This window comes from Otolemur garnettii, unplaced genomic scaffold (assembly GCF_000181295.1).
Source record: "Otolemur garnettii isolate 467f Iridium unplaced genomic scaffold, OtoGar3 scaffold00123, whole genome shotgun sequence".
Lineage (NCBI taxonomy): Eukaryota > Metazoa > Chordata > Mammalia > Primates > Galagidae > Otolemur > Otolemur garnettii.
The window spans coordinates 4,032,554-4,054,460 of record NW_003852518.1 but is presented as its reverse complement, the minus strand read 5'-3'; the positions used below and the strand labels follow the sequence as shown (position 1 = coordinate 4,054,460).

The 21,907-nt window shown below is 51.2% G+C and overlaps 1 protein-coding gene and 1 pseudogene across 3 annotated transcripts in view; one reads left to right on the top strand and one right to left on the bottom strand.

Moving 5' to 3' along the window:
• Positions 1-15,210, bottom strand: part of TNS3 (tensin 3) — a 311,621-nt gene extending 296,411 nt beyond the window's left edge. For 2 of the 3 annotated variants that reach the window (XM_023517872.1, XM_023517873.1), the window contains exon 1: positions 9,292-9,361. The gene's annotated coding sequence lies outside the window, so the exon portion shown is untranslated. Of the gene's footprint in view, positions 1-9,291; positions 9,362-15,195 lie in introns of those variants that run through there. The other variant, XM_023517874.1, reaches the window with a different exon arrangement.
• An 18-nt stretch (positions 15,211-15,228) lies between these two features.
• LOC100954533 overlaps positions 15,229-21,907 on the top strand; it is a 105,459-nt pseudogene continuing 98,780 nt past the window's right edge.

The following is a 21,907-nucleotide window of genomic DNA, read 5'->3' as shown; positions in this document are numbered from 1 at the left end:
GCGCAGTGGCTCACACCTATAATCCTCGCCCCCTGGGAGGCCAAGGCAGGTGGACTGCCCTGAGCTCACAGGTTTAAGACCAGCCTGAGCAAGAACAAGACCTCTAAAAATAGCTAGGCATTGTGGCAGGCAACTACTTAGGAGGCTAAGGCAAGAGAATCACTTAAGCCCAAGAGTTTGAGGTTGCTGTGAATTGTGACGTCACAGCACTCTACCTAGGGTGACAAAGTGCAACTCTGTCTCAAAAAAAAAAAAAAAGAAACTACACAATGCAGATGAAAGACTTGAAAGATGATCTAAATATTTAATAACTGGTGAGACATACCATGTTTATGAATCGAAAGACTCAACATGGTGAAGATGTCCTTCCACGGGTGAGTGGTTAAACAAAACTGTGGCACATCTGTACCAGGAAACATTGCTCAGCAGTCAGAAAGAGCGAGCTACTGACACACACAGGAATGTGGGTGAGTCTCCAGAGAATAACCCTGAGTGGAAAACACCATAAACCCAAAGACCCAAGAGGCTCCATACTACGTGATTTCACTTACGAAATTTCTTGAAATGGCAGAACTGTAGGGATAAAGAACAGATAAGTGGTTTGCCTGCCCGGGTTAAGACAAGTGGGATGGGGTGGGAGCAGGGGCCGCCACAGAAAGGCAGCGGGAGGGATGTTCGGGGTGACAGAATGTTCTGTGTCTTGATTGTATCAGTGTCAATATTGTGCTGTGATCCTGTACTAGAGTTTTTCAAGATGTTAGCATCAGAGGCAAATGGGTAAAGGGTACACAAGCACTATCCACGTTATTTCTTAAAATTGCCTCCAAATAGCCTTAAAATTTAAAAATTAATTAGAACAAATCTTTGGAAATAAAACATCAATGTCATGGAATAATGATAATCATATTAAAACAAAGAACGCAAGGGCCTGCGTCACATTTCAGGGCACAGACAGGTCATCAGTGTAACATGCAAGCCCCCGCAGGATCTGAGTGTACTGAACACCAGCCTTAAACCACTGCGGGGCCAATGGGTAAAATTGGGGTAAGAACACCACCTGATGTCACCCAATACATTTAAATTTTCTCAATAGATCAGAGCCTTGAGGTTGAAGGGTGTGGGCAAACGTCCTTGCCCTTAGGAAGCCTAACGCACTTCATAATGAACAACCTGTTTTCACATAAAGACAGATAAACTAAATGTGGCAAAAACAAAGGGAAATGGAGGATATGAAGAGTACAACAGAGCGCTCATTACATTCTCTCAACTCTCCTAAAAATATGGCCACTACAAAAAAAAGTTGGGTCCTTAAGTTTAATAGGCACTCACTAAGCTGGTCTGTACCTCCACCTGCAGCCTCCTTTCCACTTCACAGTAAAACACAGACCCAGCCAACACTGAATCCCTGAATGGAGGCAGAGAGCCTCCAACACGTGAACCCTGAGCCCCACTCAGACAAGGGAGGGCCCAACCCCATGCAGATGTGGTGCCCATCACAAAGCCCCTCAGATTCAGCACCACGTAAATCGGGGAAAACGAGAGATTGGTGTGACATTAATTCACGTGTTAGCTGCCCCCTAAAATGGCAAGAAAAGCTCAGAGTATGTGGCTGAGTCTTGGGCCCGATGCTGCTGGTTTATTTCTAAGCTGCCTCCTCCCTGATGCTGTCTGTACCCATAGCTGCCACATCAGCAACGCTCCACCCCTGCAGGCTCCTCCAAGGCCCTTCCAGAGGCTGCTCTGACATGGTACCCCTGAAAGGTGAGTGCAGGAAGCGGGTCTTACTCAAAGGAGAGGCAGGCATCAGAGAAACTAAGCCATGGGCTCCAAGGGGCCTTGGGATTCTGAGCCGAGGCTGCAGGAGAGAGCAGGGAAGAGGTGAGGTGGACCACAGCAGCAGGCACTCAGCTGCTGAGGAGCCACCGGTGATGTCCAGTTCACCCTGTCAGGTGCACTAGCAGACCCAGGGGCTCTAGAGCAAGCAGGATGGAGACAGCAGATACGGGTCTTACAAACAAGATCGGGAAGCCGTGCCCTGCCTCGTCCAGGCCGAGATGGGGGCAGCTGTTTTACTCCACATTCACCCTGAATTGCTCCAGAGTCTGTGAGAGTTAGTGTATGTGGGACTCAGCTGGTGCTCAATAAATGTCAGTTGCATGAAAGAGATGAGTGAGTGAGTGAGTGAACAATGGAAGGAACAAATGCATCTCCCCACAGGGCCTCACACACAGTCAATAATTCATAACGGCTGCTGCCCCACCCGCCACCCCCATTCTGGGGTGCACACCTCTATTCACAGCAACCAGCCTGAGGTTCACAAGCTGATGCTGGGTAGCTTCTTATTCACGCGGCTGGGAACCCAGTGGCGTGTTATCCCTAGCGGATGTGGGGAGTCCTGAGCAGCCACCACATGACAAAGCGCCGTGTGTTTCACCCATGGCCAAGGCCAAATGCCAACTGCGTGATACAATGGCCCTGAAGTGGGCTGCATTCTCTCAGAGGAAGGGCAGATGGATCTGCAGTGATAATGGGTACCGGGACACACCACCTCCCCACTGATGCTAGTGAAAAAGGCCACAGCCTCTGCACCATGGCCCATTGTCTCTGCTCCGCTCCTCATCCCAGCAGCTATCTGAGCAGGCACCAAGCATTTATATTACATGTACCAAACATCTCTCCAAAATTTGGCTAGATCTTATGTGCATTCAGTCCCAAAGGCAGAATTTGTGAACCCGATCTGGGCAGCCTCAACAGAAAGCAGTTAAGGGGGACAGGAGACTCTTTTTCTCAAGATGAATCTGATGGATGTCCGACATCTTTATAAGAACAAGACTTGCATTTAAATATTAGACAAGGGATTACACATTGCTGGTGTGCCTGTATCAAGACTGGAATCCATTCTGAGAATTAGACAAAGGAAATAATTCTTGCCATTCTTCAGTAAGGATTTCAAGGAAACAAACCCACCACACATTCTGTCCACAAAGACTATCCTCTCATGCTACAAGAACGGCAGAGCAATGGCTTCGTAGGTGCCGCTCTGGTCTGGGAGCCTCTGTGGATTCTTAGCAGACAGGTGTCATCAGCTTTCAATAACATGACAACATGAAACAGCCTGGCTGACTGTTTTCTGAGGCTGCTCAAAGTCTGTAAGATAAGGCGTAAAGAGCTCTGCTGAAAAGGAAAGGGGACCGTTGCAAAGCACAACTCCAAGAAGGAAACCGGTAGCCTGAAAACAGCAGTGAAACCCTGAGCATGTGCTCACATCTCCCTCCCTCTCGGTGAGAACCACTTCCACAGTGCCCTGATCAGGGTGTGGGACTATTCCCTCCCACCTGAAGAATGCCGGACAGGCCTCGGATTGGAAGGCCAATGCCCCTGGCTGTCCAGAGAGTGGCCTGGAGGCCCAGAGTGATGTCATCCCTTGAACAGAGACACAAAGCTAACTCTAAGCTCTTTCCAAACAGCTTATCACAATAACTGGAAAAAAAGGCAGTAGCCTTGGTTGTTGTCCTTGGACAGATTCAGATTTCAGTGAGTACAGAGACATATGTAAACAAAGATTACACAACCCAATCCCAGAGAAAGGAGCAAGTAAAGGACAGGCCTAACCGAGCCTCAGGACATGGCCGGGCCTCAGCTGCTCAGCAACTCACCCAGGCCACCTGGAGGTGACCCACCCGGGGAAGGGCTCAGGAGGCCACAGCCCTACCCTCTTCTGAGGTGATCTTGGGAGTGTGGGACACTCAGAATAATATGCAAAATGCTTCTTTGGGGCTCAGAGCTCCTCAAAAAAGGAGAATAACTGTAGGTAAAAAGAAATAGCAAAGACACCTCATTTTTATTCAAGAGGGCCTCAAGTATACAACGCCGCTGGGCACTCCCAACAGCCCAGTGAGGGCTTTAATATCAACACAGCTCTCAGCACCTCAGCATACTTCAGGGAAGTGGGGAACTGTCCCACGGCCACTTGGAGAATAAGTGGAAGAGGCAAGACTGGGTTCCTGCAAAACCCGTTCCCTTTTCTTTTCTTTTCTTTTCTTTTTTTTTTTTTTTTTTGAGACAGAATCTCACTATGTCACCCAGGATGGAGTGCCATGGCGTCACAGCTCACAGCAACCTCAAACTCTTGGGCTTAAGATATTCTCTTGCCTCAGCCTCCCAAGTAGCTGGGACTATAGGCACCCACCACAACACCCAGGTTTTTTTTTTTTTCAAGTGCATTTGTCATTGTTGTTTAGCTGGCCTGGACCGGGTTCAAACCTGCCACCCTTGGTGCATGTGGCCGGCATGTAACCACTGTGCTACAGAGGCACCTGGCCCCCATTCCTTTTCCAATTCACCCTCAGGGGAGCTGACAGGACCGAGGCATCTCCTGCACTGCCCTTCCTTAGGAAAGGGGACCCAGGACCCTGGTCCTAGAGACGTCCCTGATTCTCCTCCCTCTTGTTTACTAAAAACCATCTGCCACTATGGGAGATGGAGACACTCACAGGGCTGAGAGTAGGCAGGACACCACAGAAAAACTGGTGTGTACAGATGAAAGGAGAGGCAGTAAGTCCAGGGGGTCAAGGGGACGCAGGACAATAGAGATCACAGCTGGCCAAAGGCTTTGTCAGCTGCAGCTCATTTGCCCAACTCTTGGCACTGAAAACTGAAGGCTGAGTCTGTCTGGAACTCAGCTAAATGTCATTGATTACAGAGCTGAATTCAGCACCAACAGGTCCCAGCTGGATACTCACCAAGAGTCTTGGTCACACAGTCACAGAGCCAAGGTCAGCATGTCTAGCCCTGTCAGCGAGCAGCTGGCCATGGGGTGCCAGGGAGCCACTGCAGAGAGAAGGGTAACCCAGGCCACGAAGACCTGGCAGCACCTCCTGCCCCACAGGTGCTGGCGTCCTTGGGAGCCCAGGGGAGCCAGTGAGCAACTGAGGGACTAGGGCAGTGGTTCTCAACCTCTGGGTCATGACCCACAGAAATGTATTAAAGGGCCCCAGCATTAGGAAAGTTGATAACCACTGGATTAGGAGGCTGTGCAGAGCACGCTGTCTAGGAAGAGAGTTCTAGAAGTCACTACAGTCATTAATGTGGAGAAGACACACAAATACAGGAATGCTCGGATGGGACACAGGTTTGGGAAAGCCATTGGCATGATAATTACCATTGTGCTTCTGATTCCTAGAGGGAAGAAAAAAAAAAAACGATCCCGTGCCTTGAGAATAGCAAGCCTTTTAAAAGGGTATGAACACCGATCAGGCCATTCTATTCTATCTACAATAAACTAAGTGCCATAACAGTACAGTGTGCTCTTACCGATGATGTGTATTCTGGGTTATTCCTACTTCAGTAGAGGCTAGGGATTAAAAATCAACATCTATCAGCTCCGTGTTGCTGGCTACCTACCTATCTCACCCAATTTCCTATCAGGATAATCTGGCTAAAAATCACAGTATTTCCTGTGGGAAACAAGGGTCTCCCAGGGATATACAGGAAGTGCCACCAGACCGGTCCCAGAAATCAAGGGTCATGTGTGGCCCAGGCTTTGGGAAAAGACTTTCCAAACTATGTGTCCCAGTGCAGGCTGGACCTCCAGAGATGAGGCTTAGGAAAGGGGACCCTGACCCCGCGTCTAGATGCATCCCTGATTTTCCTCCCAGAACCCAACCAAGTGCCTTTATTATTCCCTATGTTAAAATGCCCTTTGTTGGGGGCCCAGGAGCCCACCACCCTGCCACAAACCTGTCCTTCCTCTGCAGGCTGCACTCCTGGAAATCTCAGGGCAGACTGTCTCCACTCCCACCCTAGGGACCCCCCTGCTACTCCCACGTTCGCTCCCACTAGGTCACAGGTGTTGCTGACAATCTATAAGCCCTGTTGCTATAAACAGCATGGAAGTCAACGCCCTATCTCGGCTTTTTATTCCCCTTCACCTTCTGCACATAGCTTCTGCTACTCCAGAGCTCACACCAGGCAGCTCTTTGCTCCCCAAAGCCCCCCAGATTTACCCCTCACCTCCCTATACCCAGCATCCCCATCAGAAGGCAGCTGTGGCTGACCACCCCACAGAGCAGCCCTCTGCCCACCTTGGCCCAGGGAGCTTCAGGGAACTGCGGGGAATGTAAGATGAGTCTCTCTCCTCATGACCCCGTATCTGACCGATTCTGCAGATGTCCATGTGGGAAAAGATGCCAGTCATTTTGGTCCAAGGTGTTCCGAGAGGGGAAGAGAGGGCCTGTTTACTGCCATTCCTGACCTGGAATTGTGAACAGATTCTCAGGGGGCAGAAATTAACCAGCATCAGCCCAGGAGGGCATTACAGCCGTGGTCTCTGGGCTGGCCACTGCTGGCCTGGCAGTCTTCAGGCACTGGTCAGAAAAGCTACCTCCCTCCGAGCGCCTGGGGGGCCTTCATCGCCATTTGCAGAGCCAAACAAGAGCGGGTTCCAGGCTGTTCCCTCAGAAAAGCAGCCACGGAAACCCGGAGTAATTACACTCATAGATCATAGGCGCTGGCATGTGGCTCCCAGACTGAACCATTTATCCAAATTAAAACCATTCTCCAGAAACAAAATCAGGCCCTTTTAATTGAAAATAAAACCAAGCAACCCCAAAACCTCTTTATTTTTTTTAAATAAAAGACATTCTTCCTGCTTTCTCAATCCATTAATCACTGAGTTTACACAATCTGACAAAATAGCTCAGTAAGAAGCCTCCCTCTTCCTCTTCCTGCAGGCCTGGTTTTACCCTGTGGGCCACAACCCAGCCATACTTAGGGACCCTAAGTGGGTGCACCCCTTGAGGAACCAGGGAGCACACATCTCACCTGCAATTTGGCCATATATATACCAAGGGGCTCCAAAAAACCATGTACTCACTTGTGAGGGCACATACTCAGAACTGAAAGCAGAGATGGGGCACCCACGTTCATTGCGTTACTCACAATCGCCAAAAGGTCAGAGCAACCCAAGTACTCATCAACAGATGCATGGACAAACAAACTCCAGGATACCCACATACACAAAATGGACACACACAGCGGAATATTATTCAGCCTTAAAAAAAAAAAAACAGGGAAATTCTGACCCACAGGTGAGTCATCACAAAAGTTTTGAGAAACACAGAAGTCTGTACAACATGATCAACTTGAGGACATTAGGTAAGTGAAATGCAACAGGATGGTAGTTGTCAGAAGCTGAGGGAAGAAGGAATAGAGAGTTAGGGTTTAACGGGTCCAGAACTTCAGTCCTACAAGATGAAAAGTGTCCTGGAGATGGACGGTGGTAATGACTGCAGGGCCAGGCTGAACACACTCAGCACCACGGAGCTGTACACTTAAACATGGGTAAAACGATGCATGTCACGTGCATTGTACCACAATAAAAAAAAAAAATTGTGTTCTTTGACCTCCATGAGTCTGTTAGAAGTCCTTCCAAGTATACCACCAGCTGGGATAACCCTGAGGTCTACGTGCAAGGATGACACAGGACATAAATGACAAACAGTGAAGGGCAGACACTTGACACTAGCAGTGGTGTTTGTGTAGAGCTATTTAAAGATTGAGAAATGTGGGCGGCACCTGTAGCTCAGTCGGCAGGGCGCCGGACACACACAACCAGGGTGGCGGGTTCCAGCCCGGCCAGGGCCTGCTAAACAGCAATGACAACTGCAACCAAAAAAATAGCCGGGCATTGTGGTGGGTGACTGTAATCCAAGCTACTCAGAAGGCTGAGGCAAAAGAATCACTTAAGCCCAGGAGTTTGAGGTTGCTGTGAGCTGTGATGCCATATCACTCTACCCAGGGCGATAGCTTAAGACTCTGTCTCAAAAATAAATAAATAATAAACATTGAGAAATGCTTATGCTGCCACACTGATTTTAAAGTGCAGGATACAAAATAAATACATATGGTATGATCTCAGCTTGGTAAAAAAGCATAGAAAACATCTGGTTAAAATATTAACCTCTGGCTCAGTGCCTGTAGCTCAAGCAGCTAGGGCGCCAGCCACAGACACCGGAGCTGGCGAATTCGAATCCAGTCCGGCCCACTAAACAACAATGATGACAACTACAACCAAAAAAAAATAGCCAGGCATTGTGTTGGACGCCTGTGGTCCCAGCTACTTGGGAGGCTGAGGCAAGAGAATCGCCTAAGCCCAAGAGTTAGAGGTTGCCATGAGCTGTGACACCACAGCACTCTACCCAGGGCGACAGCTTGAGACTCTGTGTCCAAAAAATAAAAATAAATAAATAAAATATTAAGTTCTGGGATGGTGATATTAGGAAGAAATTTTTCCTGCTCCCTGAGCATTTTTCTATCTTTTCCAAGTCTACAACGAACACATCTGTATTACATGAAAAATATTTTATAGAAAAATGGTCAAAAAGCAAGTTGGGGAGCAAAAAGACACTCCGTTACTTAAGAGTCTTCAGCTATTCCCTGAGTAATAGATTATGAATGCACCGCCCTCCCGGGTGCAGGACAAGAGAAAAATGCATTCCTAACCAGCTTAGAGCCCCTCCTACCTCCCTTAGCACCCAGTCCTGCCAAGACATGTGTACACAGGCCCCCTCTCCTCTACCTCCCACCACTGGCCTCTGCAGGTCTTTCCACAGGAGACAAACTGGAAACACACCTGTCCCCAATCCCTGAGACAAGCTCATCTATCACAGCGGGCCTCCTCTGTGTCATCCAGTGCACCCAGAGCCTCCCTCCAAGAATGGGGAAGTGGTTCTCCAGCAAGACCGCAGGAGCTTTTCAGGCCCCTGGGGCCATGGAAATTCAGCAAGACCAATGTAGCAGTGGGCCTGGAGCCAGCAAGCAGGGAGGGACACCAGGAAAACAGCACCCCACCCACCCAGGCTCAGGACCTATGGAGGCATGACATCCCCAGGCTACAGGTGAGGAATGACACAGACCCTCACAGTGATGTGGAAAACGTCTTGGGGACAAGGAGCGGCTTTTCCACAGGTTTGTGGGATGCTACAGCCTGGCCTATTTCCCTGTCTCTAAGCCTAAACGTACTTTTGATCTACCTCCCAAATAGTTAGTAGTGAGAGGGATGGGCGCCCAGGGAACTCTCTAAGAAAGGTGATGGATTACACAATGGAGAAAAATGCCAGGGCCAGGCGAGGGAAACCCTTTGTTCATAGAGGAATGTGCACGGGCGGGGTCGCAGACAGCCTCCCTAATGGCCCTGTGTGGCCCCAGGGCCCACTCGCCACCCGCTCAGCCAGCCAGATGTGGGCCTGCACCATTTATTGTGCAGCTCCAAGTAAGTGAAATGCTACGCACTGCAGCTGTGTTCCAGGGTAACAGGGAGAGTGTGGATTCCTGAATCCTCTGGCGAGAAGTAATCGGCTCCGGCTCTGGCTCCGGGTCCCGGGAGCAGGGCCCCGGCTCTCCTATAAAAAGAAAAGCAACTGCAGATGGCCCTGAACAGCCTCGGCCCAGCCACGTCCCAGAGCGCTCTCACTATTGCAACAAGAGCATTCTGGTGAATTCAAACCATCAGGGAATCGGTTTCTACTTTTCATGAGCTGTTTCATAAACTCTACACACAAGAGGAGCCATGTCACACTGTTACTGCCAAGACAAATGAGGGGGCATGACACCCTTTAGTCCACCTAGAAGTGTCCCCCAATGCCAGGAGCAGAGGGTGGCAAGGCAGAGAGCGGCTCCGGCAATAGTTAGCAGGGCATCCGCTCTGACACTCTCTGGGCACCGAGAGTTTGCCACCTGCGAAGCCAAAAGAGAGATTCCTGAAGACGTCTTCTGATACCTTAAAAGCAGGCGTGAAACGTGAAGGCAGGCCTACAGAGGATGTATTAAATGCTAATATCTGTCCCCAAAAGTGAAGAGGAAGAGGAAGGGCAGCGATTCAACATGTGCCATAATTAGAGCAGAGGGGAAGGAAGAGGAGTAAAGGAAGGCAGCCTGTGCAAGGAAGCAGCTGGGCAGGCACCCTGGCCGTGTGGACAGCAGGTGGCCACAGCTCCCAAGCCTGGGCCTGCCACTCCAGCATGGGCTGTGCCAAGGGTTGGTGGGGGGGGGGGGCGGGGCAGGGCCACATAGCCCAAGTCTTAGCAAGAACTCAAATCCATGACAGATCTGGATTCAAATCCAGAACTTGCCATCCCCCAACAGGGAAAAGTTACTTAAGCTCACACCCTCTTCCAAGAAGGAAGACAAGAGAATTAATGCAAGGTCAGTGGGGGATAGACAGATACATGCCTGACAAGCGAGGGGGACAGAGCAGGAAAGGAAGGCATTCTTAGCCATGTCACTGGGCCACCCAGCAGGCTGTGAGCCGGGGATTCTCAGGGCGGAGTGGAGACATAGAAAGAGTTCTCGCTCCTAGAGGGTGGCTCTGAGGAGCACCTCCCTGGCACGATCAGGGATCAGGGGATGATCTACCAGAGGGAATTTTCTTAAGGTGACCAGATTTTTACATTGGTAAAGCGGAACACCATTGACTGGGGAGGTAGGGGGCGGGGCGGGGTTCCTAATTAAAAATTTAAAAATGTGGTCTATATGGAGCAACAAAATTTTTCATAGAACGCAAAAATAGTATTGTGATATATATTTTTTTAAATTTCAACATAAGTATAATTTACAAATACAATACATTAAAAAAAATTACGTATAGGGCGGCGCCTGTGGCTCAAAAGAGTGGGTGCCCGTCCACCTGGGCGACCTTGTCCAGGAGGGGAGTAGGGAGTTTACATTAGCCTTTTCAATTCCAAATGAAGTTTCATTAACCTCTTCATTCCCAAATGGAGTTACATTAAGCTTTTCAGCAGCCCGACTTTCCCTAGCTTGTCCTGTGTTCTTTCCAAAAATCAGGACTTTTTTAAAAGGCCGCGGGATGCGGGACAAATTGTTCAAAAGCAGGTCGTCTGGTCACCTTAAATTTTCTAGATAACTGACATAGACTCCTTCAGCATAATCTTCCATTCATTTTGCCTATCTGAGGCAAAACGTATTAATACTAGATTACTGCCTTCTTTTTTTTTTTTAGGAAATCAGCATAATTCTTTTTAAGTGTCTAGGGTCACTATAATGACCATCAGGAAGGGTCCCCTTCTTGGCACAGTGGTGCATTCTGAGGGCTGCTACCTGGCTCTGTGCTTCAAGCCCAAGCTGATGGCCTCAACCACTGGTCACCCTCACTGTTCTCTTGCTCCTGCTCAGCAGAGGCAGACCCTAGTGGAGATCTGGGTCACCAAGTGAGAGGCCTGAGGCACTGCTGGGCCAGTGCCAGGTGCAGGGAAGGTCCCCTGACAGCACACAGCAGGGCAGGAGACAGCCCTCAAGGAGGCCCCACCTGGGACATCAAAGGCAATTCCAGGGACCCCACGCTGAGCCCCATATCCCACCATGTCCACACTGCAACTGTGAGCCTGCACAGAACACACTCCTGATTCACACAGCCCAAACAAAAGTGCAAGAAGGTGCAGAATCTAGTTTTCTGCTTTTACAAGAAACAAAGAACCAACAGTGCAATGGGACAAATGTCTGTCTGTAAGAGGACACAACATACACCAAGATTCAAAACGCTTTCTGAAGCCAAGAGAAGTTCACCCACGCCTGGCAGCATGTGGGGGAAGCAGTGAGGCAGACTGGAAACAACAGCCCTTGCAGGCAACAGTCAGCCCTTGAAATACCCGTTCCATGTAGAGATCCCTATTCAGGGGCAGGCAACATCCCCTTCAATTCACTGTGAGGGTTAAAAGAAGTAACAGTGTTCTGTGTCTTGATTATTTCTAACACTCCTGCTATCTGTGAGGAACAAAGACACCTCTAAGTTATTCACATTCCTACTTAACAGACTAACCAGAACCCCTCATTCTAGCTCAGCAGGGGCAGCTGTACAGGACGCTGGGTAGTCAGGGCTGGCTCTAGGTCACTCCAGTCTCCACTTGGGAGGGACTAGCTGATGACTCCAGGTTTACCATGGTCCCAAGGAAGGGGTCCTACGGGAAGGGAGAGCCATAGTCCATGCACCTCCTGAGAGCATCGGTCCAGACCCATCCATCCCTCCGAAGCTTGGGCTGCTCAGAGCTAAACCACAAGGCTGAGCATGGTGGCTCACCCCTACAATCCTAACATTCTGGGAGGCTGATGCTGTGCATCACCTGAGCTCAGGAGTTCAAAAGCAGCCTGAGCAAGAGCAAGACCCATATCTACTAAAAATAGAAAAACTAGCCAGGTGTTGTGGCGGGAGCCTGCAATCCCAGCCACTCAAGAGGGTGAGGCAGGAAGATCACTTGAACCCAGGAGGTTGAGGTTGCTGTGAGCTATGATGCTAGGGCACTGTACCCAAGGTAATAGGAGTGAGGCTTTGTTTCACAAAAAAGAAAGAAAAGAAAAAAACAATGACCCACAAACCAGAGGCCCCTCTCTGAAAAATACTTGGGGGTCGCTGTAAGGAAGCCACAGCGCCTCAGTTCTAAGAGCACTGCTGGGATACTCAGTCAGCAAATGTCTGACCTCCTAGAAGGGATATAAACAAGCTTCCTGCCCACAGAAAGGCCCAGAGTTCTCTTGTTGGGATGCCCAGCACCGCCCCCAACCTTGTAAGTTCACACACAGAGTCATGTAAGGGAACAAGAGGCTTGCCCCTGGACACGGATAGTTCAGAACAAACTGATCCCAGGGAAGGGACACAGGCCCATTCAGATCCCCAATTGCTCCTGGACTTTAGAGATTTTCTTGGCATTTTATTCATCTGTAAAATGGGTCCTGTGTGCAGAGTCCTGGACCCGGACAAGCAGCAACTCCCAGAACAGCCTCTACCGCTCTCTGTTCTTGACTCGTTGCCTCCTCCTCAGATCTCTGCTACCCCATCAGCAGCACCTCCTGCAGCCCAGGAACATGTTTTGACCTGACCTTTAGCTGGGGTGACAGGATCACATCTGCAGGTAGCTCAATTTCAAAACATTAGGTGCCACCGAGACACTTTGTAAAGCCCAATCAATTTGCTTGCAGGAATAGTCAGTTCCCTGAGGGAACTACTTTTTCCATCTTCTAGGTGGTTTTCAAAGAAATAATTCTTTTTTTTTTTTTTTTGAGACACAGCCTCAAGCTGTCCCCCTGGGTAGAGTGCCGTGGCATTACAGCTCACAGCAACCTCCAACTCCTGGGCTCAAGCGAGTCTCCTGCCTCCGCCTCCCAAGTAGCTGGGACCACAGACGCCCGCCACAACGCCCGGCTTTTTTTTGGTTGCAGCCATTATTATTGTTTGGCGGGTCCGGGCTGGGGATTCGAACCCGCCACCTTAGGTGTACGTGGCTGGCCCCTTAGCCGGTTGAGCTATAGGCGCGGAGCCCAAAGAAATAATTCAATTGAGCTGCTGATAGCCTTGGCAGCCTCCCTGAGGAATTGCTGTCTGGACATGCGTTAGGATCGGATCACAGCCGTGCAGCTGCAGCAACCAGGATCAGGGCTCCAGAGCCCCAGTCCTGTCCAGGAATCCTGGGCTGCACCGCTGTGTTTCATCATCCTCGACAAGTTACTTGGCTTTTCTTTGCCTTAGTTTGCTCACCTATAAAATGGGGTAATAATCCCAATTCCCTCCAAGGGTTGTTACTTGAGTGAGAAGAAATTAATGCATGCAAAGCATTTAGCACAAGCAAACACTCAGCACTCCTCAGAGTCCCAAGTACTACTTTGTCTTTGAGGTCAGTATTACTTTGTCAGAGGTCAGGAGTCTGGCTCGCCTAGTCCCAGCTCCCCCACTCACCTCTTTGTGCCCTGAGATCTGCTGCCCGGCCCAGCCCTGTACACCTAGATCTCAGAGTTTCCACCCTCCAGCTGTGGTGACTACCCACCCCCTCCCTGGCCCTGAAGGCCTCAGCACAGAAAAGCCTTTCTTAAAACTTGTTGGTTGATTGATTTGCAAATATAACCTTGCAGGCCCCAAAGAGGGAAGAACTTAAAGTCACAAGGACAAGCAAACCTCGTTCAAAAGGGAAAGAACTAAAGCACTTTACAAAATGAATATGCACAAACCAGAAGCCTCCAGAAAACACACCAAAAGTCAAAGGGTTAGTCCCTGCCAATACAGTGACAATTTCTGCGTTTGTACTCTTCAGTGCATTCTAAGCATCTGCTAGGATCATGCAGCAGGCAATGAAAAAAACTGGGGAAAAATCATCTCGGAAGATCAACTTGTGTGGATGGGCCTCCGGAGAGCCTGGGGGCTTCCCAGTGTGTTCTGACCACCCTGGCCGGCGCTGTCTTCAGGCCGCGCACCCTGAAGGGCGATTTTTATTTTTCAACCACGTAGGAGAGTCCAGGTCAACCCGGGCACTGTCTGAAGAAAGCTAGTAGAGCTCCTGAGTCTCTTCCCGCCACAAAGATTCTCAAATCACTCCAAGCAAAGGGCTCCCGGCTCACTCGTCAGGCTGCGGCGCTGCACCAGCACAGGGACCCCTGGAGCGCCCGGGACCCTCCCTCCTCTAGCCTGTCAACGACAGCGCCGGCGTGCCAGGAGACACGTGCCACTGGTGGCCCCGGCTTGGACACCCCCAGTTCTTCCTTCACAGAAAAGGCAAGGGGCGCAGAGGGACCCCCTGCCTCCCACCCACCGAAGGGAAAGGGAAAGAGACTGACGCACCAGGAAGTTTGCCCGGAAAGCCGGACAGGGGTCTCGAGCGTGCTCACTGCAGCCCCCAGATCAGCTCTCCACCCTGCACTCCCGGACGGTGTCCCAGGGAGCGAAGTCCGACCGGCCCAGACCGCGATCGCAAAAGTGCCGCTCCGGCCCCGGCCCGCGGTCCTGGTCCGGTCTGAGCCAGCCGGGGCCCCAACTTCTCCCCCTGGCGTGGTCTGTCAGCGCCCAGTCCCCAGATTCCGGCCCAGTTAGCCCGCGCCCCAGCCCCTGTCCTACGACTCCAGCCAAGCCCCTGTCCTCTGTGCGCGCCCCAAACTCTGTGCCCGCCCACTCTCAGCGCTGGTCCCCGCGCGCCCCAGTCACAGTCTCCCCAGCCCAGTCCGGTCCCCGCACCCCTATCTCCCAACACTCTCCCCCCAGTCCCACCCCCGGGCTCTGACCCCGCTTTCTGCGCCCTAGTTCCAGACCCCTTCTCGCCCCGAGCCTCGTCCCCGCGCCCAGGGCGCAGACGCCCGCTCCGAGACCGAAACAAAGGCGGTGGCGGCGCGTGGCCGCTTCCTTCCCTCCCCCGGCCCCAGTACCTGGGGAAGCCTGCAGCGCGGTCCGGCAGGGCGATGGCCGCAGTGAGGCTGGGCGCCGAGCAGCGCGCGGGCGGGCCCGTCCTCCTGGCTGGCGGCCGGCGCCCGCGGCAGGGCCCCCTCGAGGCGGCGCCGGCAATCGCCACCGGCAGCGCCCGCGCTCGGGGCCCGGCAAGTCACCTGGCCTCTCACCCCGACTATGGGAGCGCATCCACGCGCAGGTTCGCCAGTGCACTCTGCCCTGCCAGTGTGCCCCCTTGAGACCTCCCTTCGCTGGCTGTGATGGGGTCCAGGAATTAGACCCATTGAGCAGCCCAGGTTTCAGGGTTGTGGGGATTCGCAGGTTTCGGGGGCAATGAAAGAGTACCTGGGAGCCAGGTTCGAGTTCTGGTTCCTGCACAGCCAGACTATTCTTTTTCTCAGCGCTACGGTTCCGGCGTTCTCCGGGAGCAAAAGCTACCCACCCTCCTCTAGCTTACAGTTTGGTGGGGGCTGTGTATACAAAAAATGGCACAGCCACGGCAAGAAAGTCCGAGGAACCTTGACAGTCCTTGTCAGGTCTGGGTAATGGAGGGAGGGGGTCGGGAAGACTTTATAAGTCTTCTTAAAATGAGCCTGGACAAATGAGCAGAATTTAGACAGCCCACGGGTACACAAGAGGGAAGGTCACAAGCAGAAAGATTCTCAGAGCAGGAAAGGCCTGTAGATTGTCCATCCCCAAGATTCAGATGTTCCTGCGCTCAATCCCTCTGCCTCAGTTCGGCCATTTGTGAAATCTGGGGAATGGACAACATGCTCTTGAAGGGCTCTCTGTGAGAAACCAGACGGGCTGCTCCTCTGGGGAGGTTACAAAAAGTTCCCTCCGCATCTCAGCCTGGGGACATTTACAGGGAAACGGCCCCTCCCCCATCCTATGTAAGAGGGACACGGGTTTCTTCTGCAGTGTGGAGATAATGGTCTCAGCCTCCATCAGGAACAGGGTTGGGATCAGTCCTGATCCAGCAATTACCAAGAGCTGTTCTGATTCAAGAACTGAACGCCCTATCCACCGCACCCCACCCCGCAGGGAAGATGGGGAAGGAGGGAAAACCAGGCTTTTCCGCGATGGTAGAGGAAGGAAGCAAGAAATATCGTCCCAGGCACTCCTGTATCCTAGCCCTCTGGGAGGCTGGCTCAAGACAAGCCTGAGCAAGAGCATGACCCGGTCTCTGAAACATACCCAGGTGTTATGGCAGGTGCCTATAGTCCCAGCTACTTGGGAGGTTGAGGCAAGAGGATTGCTTGAGCCCGAGGTTTGAGGTTGCTGTGAGCTATGATCCCATGGTACTGAGGGTGACAACATGAGACTCTGTCTAAAGAAAAAAAAAGAAGAAAAGAAAAATCATCTCTGAAATCACTTTTAAAAGCACCCAACAGAAACTGAAGCTCAAGATCCAGAGTGGTCTGGCCCAGGGAGGGGATCTGCAGCCAACCAGAATCCTTTCATGCTACAAACACTCCACTTCCACTTCCACTCCCACCATACAGGGAGGGACAGGAGCTGCTCCGCAAGACTTGGAACAAGCCCTGCAAGGCTGGGGAAGGTAACATTGTGTCTCCTGCAGACCCAGCTCGCCCTCATTCATTCCCTGAGGCAAAGCCTTCAGGAGCACCAAGCCCCAGGCTCTCAGAGAAGGGGCAGACATTTTCCTGCCCTCTAGGAGACACCAGTTGAAGAGGAGGGGAAGGACTGGGTGGGTACCAGGAAAGAGGCCATAAGGCAGGGTGGGGAGGAGGTCACAGCCAGCTGACCTAGAGAAGGGGGTGAGGCCCATCCTATGACTGGCTCCCAAAGCCCAGGTAACTTGGAGGCAGAACATGAAAAGGACCTAGGGCCATCTGGCCTCCAAGCTACTCTAACTTCTTCCCAGATGCCTGCTCATCTCATCTGCTCAGTCAGTTGCACCAAATCGTCTCTTTTCCTATGTCCCTTCCACTAGACTATGGTGACTTTCAGATCTGGAGCCACTCGTGTGCTATTCAACTTGCATCATGGTACCCATCACAGGGCCCAAATCCATGCTGGCTGAATGACTAAATGAATTTGAACTTCACGAGGTGTTAGGACACCTGTGTGAGGACCTAATGCTGTTCAGTGTACCAAGAGCTTGCAGCTGGGAAGGCTTTGCAAGGCTGCGCTTCTCTGTGGCTCTATCAGGCAGCTGCTCCTAAAATCTCCTGCTACCCCCACCCAAGCCAGATGGCCCCACCCACTCTGCTGCTCTCCCTGGGGCAGCAGGGGGGAGGGATGCCTAACCACACCCTTGTTTCTGGAACAACTGTGACTTGAGTGTCCTTTTATGCAGTGGCAGCATCCGGAGAAAGGAGAAGAAAAACCAGACTCCAGTATTCCCATGCGCTTTGCATTAGCCTGTGTAGCTGAACCCCCCAAACACCACCTCATCCTTCGGTCCATGCAGGGCAGCCTCTGGACACCCAGCTTGGACCTAGGCCCCTCTCCATCCCCTCACGAGCCTGCTCCTCCGAGTCTTCCTGGGCCTAGGGCCTCCCCACTGCACAGGCCACAACTTTTGAGTTTCCAAGAAATTAAACAAAACAGGGCATGAGTGAGTATCTGAAAAACAGAACGTGCATTTTTTCCATCCTTAGACATCCAAAAATATCTCAGATTTGAAAACAAAAGTCTCAAGCCAATTTAGCTGAAGAAAAAGTAGTTATGTACCACGAGTGGCCTCTCCCTCCCAAGGCTCCAAGAAGGTGGGGGGGGGCAGTCAGGGCAGGAAGCACCCCGAGCCCCACTCAGGCCTATTCTTGCTCCTGTCCCACAGAAATTCTAGAAGATTTGTTGGAAGCTCGTTACTGTCATGAAGATTGTCTTTACCATGGCAAAAGTCTCATGATTTTGTTTCCCTGGATCAAGGGAAGTATATGAACAATGACTTGGATATTTTTCCTATTTCTTTTTTTTCCTCTGAAAATTAATATTTTCCAAGACCAGTTGAAAGAGGCGGCATGAAACCTTGTCCAAAATGTGGTTACATAGCTCTACAACCAACGCCATATGAGAACTGTGGGGTGGTGGCACCGCCTGTGTTTTGCCTTAAGATACTGAGTCCTTGGAGATTCTCATTGGAACATCTCATGGTTTTTGCTCTCCCCTTCTGTCTCCCCAGACACACATGCCCTCACTACAACTCAGTGATAGGGGCTTCTTTACACACTTGCCAGGCGTAACTAGGGCTGCCTCACCTTTTTTGTGTCCCAGGATCTTTTGTTAACCTGTGTATCCTAAGTGCCTGTGATGGTTAATTTTATGTGTCAACTTAACTGAGCTAAGGGATGCCCAGATAGCTGGTGAAACATTATTTCCAGGTGCATCTGTGAGGGTGTTTCTAGAAGAGGTTAGCATGTGAGCCAGCAGACTGAGTAACAACGTAGACCCACTCTCACCAGTATGGGAAGGCACCATCTGATCCTTATAGGGCCCAAATAGAACAAAAAAGCAGAGGAAGGGCAAATTCTCTCTTTTTCCTGGGATGGGACATCCATTTTCTCCTGCACTCCGACATCAGTGTTCCTGGCCTTTGGACTCAGTCTGGCATTTACATTACGAGCTCTCCTGGGCCTCAGGTTGCGGACAGCAGATCGTAGGGCTTCTCAGCCTCCATAATCATGTAAGCTGTGTCCTATAATAAACCTTCTCTACTGTACTCAGTAGAATCTCTGTAGTTGACCGCCTCCTTAAGTTGACCTAATTACATATCAGTTCAGTAGGCCTAGTTCCTTATGTCGACAACCTCTGTATGAATGGGCAAACCTACAGAGGTTCCACTGTATTTACATATGTCCTGTTGGTTCTGTTTCTCTGGAGAACCCTGACTAATATAGCATCCTGTTCTCCAAAAGTGCACTGACACCAGCTTCTACCAACATGGGCCCTGGGAGCCAACTACATGGGCATGGATTCATGCTGTCTACATTGCAGGTTGGATTCCCTTGGAAGCGGGCTAAGACACAGAGGACCAGGGCCCTCACTCATGCTTTGTTCACCTGATAACCTTACTGAGCCCTCTCTTACCCAGTCCCAGCCCAAAGCACTCTGCTCCTGGGGTCTCTGCAATAAGAACCCAGAGTCTGATTGAAGTCACAGTCAGTCATGGTGGGTGGATCTGAGACCCCAGAATCTTCCTAGCTAGAAGAGGCTTCAGCCTCCACCCTCAATGCCAGGAAGTCCCTGTCGATACCTCTGATGCACACTTCACAGCTTCCAATGATGAGGCTGCCTAGCTTTGTAAAAACCAGCCCATGTTACTGAGGAACAGCTCTCCTGGCAGGAAAGTCTTTCTCAGAGACCTGCAATAGTGCAGTGAGGCTGGGACAGATGCCTCCCTGGGAGCTGTGATGCCCAAGAGCAGAGCATGGGGAAGGCTCCCTGGAGGAGCTACACAGAAGTGGGGCCTGCAGGGAAGATGTTCCTGGGGCGGTGTGGCTGGGGGAGGACAGACTTCAGGCACAACGCGGGATACCTGGTTAGGGCAAGGTGTGGGATGAAGGGCAGTGGTTCCAGGGATGGAGACAGGAGGTGAGAACACCCACAGGAGACTGCCGGGGGATGGCAAAGCTCAGCCCCCTTGAATTCAAGCAGATTAGAGTGAGAATCCTGGAGTCTCTCCACAAACACCTTTACGGTTCTCTAATCTGTTAAATGAGGCTATTATTAAAACTAAAACCACATGGTCTTTATGAGGGACAGGTTGCTTTCCTGGGGTCCTTAGCACAGTGCCTGAGCCATAGGAGAACTGAGCCAACTGGGAGCACACAGCTGTTTAGAGGGTGCTGTGGCCCCCATGGGCCCTGGGGACCAGCTGGAGGTAGGAATGAGTGCGGCCGAGAGTGACTGCGGGCCTGTCAGGGGCTAGTGCCTTAGAGGAACTCACAGAAATATAGGCCAAAGTAGCCAGGCCATTGACTTGGGGCTTTGTGATTTTGCTTTAGTTTTTGCATTTAAACAATTATGAATTGGAGAAGGGAACATCCACACAGATGTTGTATAAGATTGGACAATTAAGTTCATGAACTCATCCTAGGAAAAGTGTTAGATGCCGCCAGGCGCAGTGGCTCACATGTATAATCCCAGCACTTCAGAGGCCCTAGGCAGGTGGATTGCCTAAGCTCACAGGTTCGAGACCAGTCTGAGCCAGAGCAAGAGTTCGTCTCAAAAAAAATAGCCGGCGTTGTCGTCCCAGCTACTTGGGAGGCTGAGGCAAGAGAATTGTTTAAGCCCAGGAGTTTGAGGTTGCTGTGAGCAGTGACACCACGGCATTCTACCCTGGGTGGCAAAGTGAGACTCTGTCTCAAAAAAAAAAAAAAGTGCTGGCTACCTCATTGCTGAATATCATGGGGTCACCTTGGAGGTGCTGCCCTTGGCCATCTGGTGACCACAGTGACATTCAGTAATGGCATCTATAGCACTATATCTAGGATGAGTTCTCTCTCTTTTTCTTTTTTCTTGAGACAGAGCCTCAAGCTGTCCCCCTGGGCAGAGTGCTGTGGCATTACAGCTCACAGCAACCTCCAACTCCCGGGCTCAAGCGAGTCTCCTGCCTCCACCTCCCAAGTAGCTGGGACCACAGGCGCCCACCACAACGCCCAGCTATTTTTTGGTTGCAGCCATCATTGTTGTTTGGCCGGTCTGGGCTGGGGATTCGAACCCGCCACCTTAGGTGCACGTGGCTGGCGCCTTAGCCGGCTGAGCTGTAGGCGCCGAGCCGAGTTCTCACACATAACCATCTGGCCGTGTACGTCTGTCCACAAAGAAGCACTCTGCAGCTGTGTGACATCGGGGCCTGGCCCTGCTGGTCCCTCTGTCACTTTGCACTTTGCCTCTTCTCCCCTGAACCTCTCTCCAGGTTTTGGGCTCAGAACCTGCCCAGTTGCTCCCCAGTTCTCACTGGGTGTCTTCTTCTCCTGGCCCAGACTACTCCCGACTCAGAGCCCAACACATTCGGGGAATGATTTTCATCCCTACAATCCTCCTTCCTACCATTCATGCTGTGTGTCCTTTGTGACAGACTACAGTCATGTGCCTTTCTGGGAAACACCACCATCTTCTACTGAGAAATGAATCCTAGGACTGGGGGATCCAGCAGCTGCCCGCTCCTCTGAGACCAGTTGTCAGGGATGCCTGTCCCCCTGGAGCTCGCTGGGGGCTCAGGTCCTAGTCTAATATTCATGCAGCACCATAATAATTAATGTTAAACTTCTCTCTTTTCTGCATCTGTGCAAGTTTTCCTCATACACCCAGGGAACTGAGAACATTTCTCAAAGCTAAGTAAATGCTATTTCTTAGACTTATCCAAATTTTATTTCCTGAGTACTATCAAAAGAAATTAACAAGACCCAACTTCTAGATTTTTTAGGGTAGGGTTCCAGAAACTTCTCTGCTGTGGTCAGACTCGAAGAAGGCAGTGGTAATGTTCTTAGGTCATCATCTGACTCACCCCCAGACTTCAACCCAGGACTCTGGGCACAGCCTGGGCCAGATCAGTGAGCAGCTAGGAGCCCAGGAGCAGAGACAGGGATGAGTCTGGAAACTGATGAGCCATGGGCACCTGTCTCCCCTCTCCTCCTCTCTCTCTCTCCCTCCTCCTCTCTCTTCCTCTCTCTCTCCGTCCTCCTCTCTGTCTCTTCCTCCTCTTCTCTCTCCCCCTCCTCC